Below are 9410 nucleotides of genomic sequence, written 5' to 3'. Positions count from 1 at the left end.
TCGGGAGTATGGGTTCGAGTCACTTCTGGGGTGTGAGTTTTCAGTTGCATATGTCCTGGGGACCATTCAGGCTTGTTCGCATTTGTGTTCCTCACGTGTGCCCCAAAGAATGAGGTGATTTGGTAAAATGCTATGCCCAAGATAACTATCCGAGTGCCGGCGGTGGGGTGGTTCATATAGCCTCGGCTATCACCTCATTATGTCCGGTCGTGATGGTCAAGTGGATTAAGGCGTCTTGTACATACCAGTTGCGTTGCTTCTGGGAGTATGGGTTCGAGTCACTTCTGGGGTGTGAGTTTTCAGTTGCATATGTCCTGGGGACCATTCAGGCTTGTTCGCATATATATATATATATATATATATATATATATATATATATATATATATATATATATATATATATATATATATATGTCGTACCTAGTAGCCAGAACTCACTTCTCAGCCTACTATTCAAGGCCCGATTTGCCTAATAAGCCAAGTTTTCCAGAATTAATATATTTACTATAATTTTTTTCTTATGAAATGATAAAGCAACCCTTTTCTCTATGTATGAGGTCAGTTTTTTTTTATTGGAGTTAAAATTAACGTAGATATATGACCGAACCTAACCAACCCTACCTAACCTAACCTTACCTATATTTATAGGTAAGGTTAGGTTAGGTAGCCAAAAAAAGCTAGGTTAGGTTAGGTTAGGTAGGTTAGGTAGTCGAAAAAACATTAATTCATGAAAACTTGGCTTATTAGACAAATCGGGCCTTGAATAGTAGGCTGATAAGTGCGTTCTGGCTATTAGGTACGACATATATATATGTATATATATATATATATATATATATATATATATATATATATATATATATATATATATATATATATATATATATGTCGTACCTAGTAGCCAGAACTCACTTTTCAGCCTACAATGCAAGGCCCGATTTGCCTAATAAGCCAAGTTTTCCTGAATTAATATATTTTCTCTAATTTTTTTCTTATGAAATGATAAAGCAACCCATTTCATTCTGTAAGAGGTCAATTTTTTTTTATTGGAGTTAAAATTAACGTAGATATATGACTGAACCTAACTAACCCTACCTAACCTAACCTAACCTGTCTTTATAGGTTAGGTTAGGTTAGGTAGCCGAAAAAGTTAGGTTAGGTTAGGTTAGGTAGGTTAGGTAGTCGAAAAGCAATTAATTCATGAAAACTTTGCTTATTAGGCAAATCGGGCCTTGCATAGTAGGCTCAGAAGTGAGTTCTGGCTACTAGGTACGACATATATATATATATATATATATATATATATATATATATATATATATATATATATATATATATATATATATGTTGTACCTAGTAGCCAGAACGTCGTACTCGGCCTACTATGGAAGGCCCGATTTGCCTATTAGGCCAAGTTTTCCTGAATTAATATATTTTCTCTAATTTTTTTCTTATGAAATGATAAAGCTACCCATTTCATTATGTATGAGGTCAATTTTTTTTTATTGGAGTTAAAATTAACGTAGATATATGATCGAACCTAACCAACCCTACCTAACCTAACCTAACCTATCTTTATAGGTTAGGTAGCTGAAAACGTTAGGTTAGGTTAGGTTAGGTAGGTTAGGTAGTCGAAAAACAATTAATTCATGAAAACTTGGCTTATTAGGCAAATCGGGCCTTGCATAGTAGGCAGAGAAGTGCGTTCTGGCTACTAGGTACGACATATATACATATATATATATATATATATATATATATATATATATATATATATATATATATATATATATATATATATATATATATATATATATGTCGTACCTAGTAGCCAGAACTCACTTTTTGGCCTACTATGCAAGGCCCGATTTGCCTAATAAGCCAAGTTTTCATGAATTAATTGTTTTTCGACTACCTAACCTACCTAACCTAACCTAACCTAACTTTTTCCGCTACCTAACCAAACCTAACCTATAGAGAGAGGTTAGGTTAGGTTAGGTAGGGTTGGTTAAGTTCGGTCATATATCTACGTTAATTTTAACTCCAATAAAAAAAATTGACCTCATTCATAATGAAATGGGTAGCTTTATCATTTCATAAGAAAAAAATTAGAAAAAAATATATTAATTCATGAAAACTTGGCTTATTAGGCAAATCGGGCCTTGCATAGTAGGCCAAAAAGTGAGTTCTGGCTACTAGGTACGACATATATATATATATATATATATATATATATATATATATATATATATATATATATATATATATATATATATATGTTGTACCTAGTAGCCAGAACGCACTTCTCAGCCTACTATGCAAGGCCCGATTTGCCTAATAAGCCAAGTTTTCATGAATTTATTGTTTTTCGACTACCTAACCTACCTAACCTAACCTAACATAACTTTTTCGGCTACCTAACCTAACCTAACCTATAAAGATAGGTTAGGTTAGGGTAGGTAGGGTTGGTTAGGTTCGGTCATATATCTACGTTAATTTTAACTCCAATAAAAAAAAATTGGCCTCATACATAATGAAATGGGTAGCTTTATCATTTCATAAGAAAAAAATTAGAGAACATATATTAATTCAGAGAAACTTGGCTTATTAGGCAAATCGCGCCTTGCATAGTAGGCTGCGAAGTGCGTTCTGGCTACTAGGTACGACATATATATATATATATATATATATATATATATATATATATATATATATATATATGTCGTACCTAGTAGCCAGAACTCACTTCTCAGCCTACTATTCAAGGCCCGATTTGCCTAATAAGCCAAGTTTTCCTGAATTAATATATTTACTATAATTTTTTTCTTATGAAATGATAAAGCAACCATTTTCTCTATGCATGAGGTCAATTTTTTTTTATTGGAGTTAAAATTAACGTAGATATGTGCCCGAACCTAACCAACCCTACGTAACCTAACCTAACCTATATTTATAGGTAAGGTTAGGTTAGGTAGCCAAAAAAAGCTAGGTTAGGTTAGGTTAGGTAGGTTAGGTAGACGAAAAAACATTAATTCATGAAAACTTGGCTTATTAGGCAAATCGGGCCTTGAATAGTAGGCTGAGAAGTGCGTTCTGGCTATTAGGTACGACATATATATATATATATATATATATATATATATATATATATATATATATATATATATGTCGTACCTAGTAGCCAGAACGCACTTCTCAGCCTACTATGCAAAGCTCGATTTGCCTAATAAGCCAAGTTTTCCTGAATAAATATATTTTCTCTAGTTTTTTTCTTATGAAATGATAAAGCAACCCATTTCTTTTTGTATGAGGTCAATTTTTTTTAATTGGAGTTAAAATTAACGGATATATGACCGAACCTAACCAACCCTACCTAACCTAACCTAACCTATCTTTATAGGTTAGGTTTGGTTAGGTAGCCGAAAAAGTTAGGTTAGGTTAGGTAGGTTAGGTAGTCGAAAAACAATTATTTCATGAAAACTTGGCTTATTAGGCAAATCGGGCCTTGCATAGTAGGCTGAGAAGTGCGTTCTGGCTACTAGGTACGACATATATATATATATATATATATTAGTATATTTTGGTAGCAGTCTTTCCTGTAGACATATATTATTATATATGACCGAAAAGTAAGATTAATAATTCTAACACGAATTTTCTCAATCTTTCGTACATTTCTTTTCACTGTTGGAGGTAAATCAAAAATCAATTCTCCAAAATTCATTTTTATTTCTAGTCTGACGCGACACGAGCACGTTTCGTAAAACTTATTACATTTTCAAAGACTTTAGTTTACAAATACACAACTGAATAGAACTAGATTGATTGATTGATGAAGATTAGGCCACCCAAAAAGTGGCACGGGCATGAATAGCCCGTAAGTGGTGGCCCATTTGAGCCATTACCAGTATCAATAGATGATACTGGAGATCTGTGGAGGTGCGACTGCACCCTGCATGACGGGAGGTGTCTCCCGTGTGAATAGAACTTACGCATCTCCGATTTTATATCTACATTTGAGTGAGGTGGATGGGGTGAGGTGGCATTAATAGGGTATTAATTTCATCAACACAAGACAGAACAAGAGGTGGCATTAATAGGGTATTAATTTCATCAACACAAGACAGAACACGAAACAATGGGTATTGAATAGAAGTGTTTGTAGAAAGCCTATTGGTCCATATTTCTTGATGCTTCTATATTGGAGCGGAGTCTTGAGGTGGGTAGAATATAGTTGTGCATTAATTGGCTGTTGATTGCTGGTGTTGACTTCTTGATGTGTAGTGCCTCGCAAACGTCAAGCCACCTGCTATCGCTGTATCTATCGATGATTTCTGTGTTGTTTACTAGGATTTCTCTGGCGATGGTTTGGTTGTGGGAAGAGATTATATGTTCCTTAATGGAGCCCTGTTGCTTATGCATCGTTAAACGCCTAGAAAGAGAAAGGCGTTCTCTTTCTAGAACGCAATGTTGCCAAAGAATGTTGCCAGAACGCAACTCGTCTACCTCCTCGACCAGAGCCCCAAGCGTTCAACTCACCACCTTAGCTCTCACTAATCAACCAGAAGACTTTCCGGTCCTACCAACATGTGGCTCCTCCCAGCAGGCGACACAGCCTTCTTGTTGTGGACCCAAGGTCCCCAAGGTCCCACAGGCTCCTTCACAGCCCCCTGCATCACGTGCAGGCATTATCCCTGGTCTTCTTAAACTAGCGGAAAGGCTTGCAGGACCAGACAACCAGCGCTTTGTCAATGAACTAAACGCATTATACATAGACAATGGCCTGGCCCCCATCATAGCCACTAGCGTAAATCTCACTGCCTCCTCTACCACTCCGGAGACTACCACCAGGACGACCAAGTGGTCAACTTCAACACCGACTCCAGAACCGCCCATGACCCAGGCGACACAAACAGAGGTAATTCCTTCTCCAGCTCCCAACACTCCTACCATCACTATCTCAGCAGCCGCGCTAGCAGACGTGCTGTCTACAAACGATAACAGCACCACCAGCGCTCCTGAAATAGCTACAACCACCAATCAACGACACCTAAACCTACCTAAGGCTGCGAGGCGAAAGACAAAAACGCCCACTACGGAGGTTACGGGCTCCTCAGACGAGGAAATCATAGTAGGAGCTCCACCGCCGCATCACAAATACGACACCTACACGGTTCAAGACTTCCTCATGGAGGCCACGTCACCAAACTCTAACGACAGCACTGCTCAGCCAAAGTCACAGACAAAGAAAAAACGGAAAACCTAGAGGTCTACACTAACCCCACCAGCTCCATAACTGGTATAGCCAGCCCTCCAGGCTGAAAACCATCATGAAGACCCCCATCCATCGCCACATCTCTAGTATCAGCCACTGATACAGATAATGGCTCCAAAGAACCTCCACTTACGGGCTCACCATAGCCCGTGCTACTGGAACTTATCGTTCTGAGAAGCGAATCTTAAACAACAACAGCGTTTGCAAGTTATAGTTGTGTATGTGTGTAAACTAAAGTCTTTGAAAATGTAATAAGTTATTACGAAATGCGTTCAAGTGTCATGTCAGACTAGAAATAAAAATGAATTTTGGAGAATTGATTTTTCAATTACCATCAACAGTGAAAAGAAATATTAGAAATATTGAGAAAATTCGTGTTAGAATTATTACTTTTTCGGTCATATTTAATAATATATTATATATATATATATATATATATATATATATATATATATATATATATATATATATATATATATATATATATATATATATATATATATATATATATATATATATATGCGAACAAGCCTGAATGGTCCCCAGGACTATACGCAACTGAAAACTCACACCCCAGAAGTGACTCGAACCAATGAGCAACGCAACTGGTATGTACAGTGTGAGATTTTTCTCTACGCCTACCTCCCTTAGGAGGTGGACTGGACTAAACTAAACTAAAAGGATCCAGGATTTAGGTGGACTAAAAGGATCCAGGAAGTTCAGTAGAAGTTTGGTTTCAACCCTTTTACCCTGTCGTAGCTCAGTCAATTAAGGCAGTGTCTGGGATGCTCCCGGACGCAGGTTCGAATCCTCGTCACGGCCCTTGTGGATTTGTTCATTTGATGCATCACGTTATTGTGATCTGTGTGTGTAATTCTTCACTTGCTACAGCAACAGGAATGTGTGTGTATGTATTTGTGTTGTTGAATATGACCGAAAGTGTAAGATTAATGATTCTAACACAAATCGTCTGAATATTTGTTTTTCTTCACTGTCGAGAGTAGTTAAAAAAATTTACTCGAGTTTATTTTCACACTTTATTTATGGTCCTTAAGTCCCTCTCCTTAATGCTGCTGCTGTTTCTCGCATCTTTGCATCGCTTGTATGTTTGGGGGTTTGGCCTCTTGCTATATATTGATTCCATTTGTGTGTGTTTGGGTCACAGGCCCTCTCGCAATTTCTGTTGAACAAACCCCTTTTCCTAGTTCTGCATCTCTCCTTTGGTACAAATTTTGTTGTGCTTTTATCATATATTTCACAAAACTTGACATACATTTCATTTACTTCATGTCCTATCAGCAAGTGTGTCAAATTCTTTAAGGAAAGTTTATCATCCTGATTGCAGATCTCTAGCGCTATTATGTCAACTTCTTGTGGATTCGCAATCATTATTTAATTTACCTTTAGGTGTTCTTTCACCAGCACAGCAACACTGTACCTCTCCCAACCAGTTTAAGATAAAAACTATGTACTAACTAATTAACTCAATGTAACCTACCTTACCCCCAAAATGTCAACCCATGTCTTCTATTTTAAACAATGCTGTTTTGTTGACCAAATTGTATTTTTGTTTTTTTCTGCAATGTTTCCCCCCCACCCCACCACTCTACCACCACATTGAGTTTAGTAGCTCTGTGCACGTCAGGTGCTGTTTTATATACAGACCTACTCCTCCATTTGACCTAGTTTCTCTATCACATCTATATCACTTTGTGCTTTAGGCCTGGTGGAGCTTGGTCCACCAGGCTGTTGTTTGGAGTGGCCCGCAGATCCACATACAGTCTGCATATGATATACAGTCTGTTGATCAATTGAACTACAGTAGTTAGTTTTTATCATCCGAATGCACCAATATGTGTTCATTCTTCCCAGATGAAGGAACTAGGTAATATTCATCATCTGAATGCACCATCTGAAGCTTTAACACACTCATGATACACGAGAGGTTTAAAAAACTTTTAAAACTTTTAAAACTTTTTGACCTATGTATTTAAAAGCAATTCTAAAGTTAAAAAGTGTAGCATAGGCCCCTCGCAGGATGTTCTTAATATGATCCTCAGGTTATAGTTTTCTATCTAAAACCACCCCTGGATCTCTTTCTTGATCAGAATTCTTTATAGATCTCTGTGGCTCGATCATAGAAACTGAGTAAATTCATTACACTGGACCTTCCAGATCGAATACCATGCTGACAGTCTGATATATCATTCAGTACGTCTGCATCTGAAATTGAGCAATACCGGATTTATTATTTGGTTTTATAAATTTTATACTTATAATCTTAACTTATTTCAGAGACCACGAGTAATCTGGGCTTCGAACTCAACAGAAAAGCCTTCCGTAGACCTGCTTCTTTGCTACATAATAGACAAAATTTAGTAAGTATTGATTTATTATGTGTTTGATTATTTATTTATTTTTTCTTTATATACAAGAAGGTACATTGGGGGAGAGTACAGTGACTTGAAGTTATACATTCTTGTAAAGCAACTAGCACTCATAGCGTTTCGGGCAGATCTAAGTATAGACCAAGGAACTTACCATCTTTTTTATTTCTGATGTTAACATTGTGTAACTGTAGATGAATTGCATTTGTTGATTTGCTCCCAAGTAAGATGTTGTAGGTCCTTTCTATGTTTAGTGTGAGTTTGTTGGTTGACATTAATAAGTGGATTTTTTTTAATTTATTGTTTACATCATTATTTAATATGAGTGGGTTGGAGTCTGAGTAGATGAGGTTAGTGTCATCATTATCTCATATCTCAGTGATTTTGTCGTAATGGTCAAGTAGCTGTACTGTACAAGTAGAGGACATGAGAGATAGCTGTAAGAGGTATTTCAATATCTTCCTGCTCTAAATCCTTGTTGGCCTGGATTGTGGAGGTCATTGGTCTCTATAATACTAGTAACCTGACTCCTGATCACTCTCAAATAATTTTATTATGTGGGATGTTAGTGCAACTGGTCTATAATTCTTTGCCAATGCTTGTGTTGTGTTGTGTTGTTTTGGTAGTGATTCGTCCAGTTCTGGTAGTAGTGCGGTTGTTGTGTGGTGTAGTACTTGTGTGCTTGTTAATGACTTGTATTCCAGTCTTGTGGGTATCTCCTTTCCCCTACGGGCCAACTGCTTTGTTCTTACCTAGCATTTTGCTTTGTTTGGGTATGAATGTTTGTGTGCCGTATATTTTGCAAAATTTGCCATATATCTCATTATTTACTCCTCTGCCTAGCAACAAGTCTGTCTAATTATACTCATTAACTGTTTTTCAAAGTTCCCCATAGTGTCCTTTATTGAAATCGAGTTCATGAACCGTTTCAATGTTCTTATTTTCTTCTAGATTATATCTTAAAGTATATTTAAATGTTATTGTTATTATTGTTATTAAATGTTATTGTGACATTGCATTGCAATTGAGCTATGTTGTTTACCATACCGTTCATTTCGTGAGTATAAGTATAGATGCCACACTTGTGACAGGTAAAACCATGCCTTTTTTGAAAAACAGCACCGTCTGTTGCACGTAAGAGCAACCCACACTATATTATGTTGCGATATTATTTCAATATTTCCGATTGCATTGATAATTTGAATTTTCATAGATTTCAATTTATTTTCATTTCGATTTAATAATTTTGTGTGACATTGCATTGAAATTGAGCTGTGTTGTTTACCATACTGTTCATTTCATGAGTATAGTTTATTTTTTTATTTTTTTCATTTCATTTTTTTAGCTGTTCTTATTTTTCAGTGATGGGAATATCAGATCATTTGATGTTCCCAATTTTCTGATGGAAGCATCAGACCATTATAGAATGCATCGGATGAGGTAGTTTGGAATGGTGGGGAGGACGAGAGGGGGGGGATGGTGGGGAAGACGAGGGGACAGAGGAGAGGGTAATGGTGGGGAGGACGAGGGGACTGGGGAGTTGGGGATGGTGGGGACAGGGGAATGCTGGGGAGGACAAAGGGACAGGTGAATGGGAGATGGTGGGGGAGGAAGAAGGACAGGGGAGGGGAAAATGGTAAGGAGGACGATGGGACAGGGAAGTGGGAATAGTGGGGAGGATGTGGGGACGGGGAAGTGGGAAGGACGAGAGGCCTGTGGAATGGGGAATGGCAAAGTGAATTATAATT

This window comes from Procambarus clarkii, chromosome 21 (assembly GCF_040958095.1).
Source record: "Procambarus clarkii isolate CNS0578487 chromosome 21, FALCON_Pclarkii_2.0, whole genome shotgun sequence".
NCBI lineage: Eukaryota > Metazoa > Arthropoda > Malacostraca > Decapoda > Cambaridae > Procambarus > Procambarus clarkii.
Note: the sequence above shows the minus strand (reverse complement) of the source record.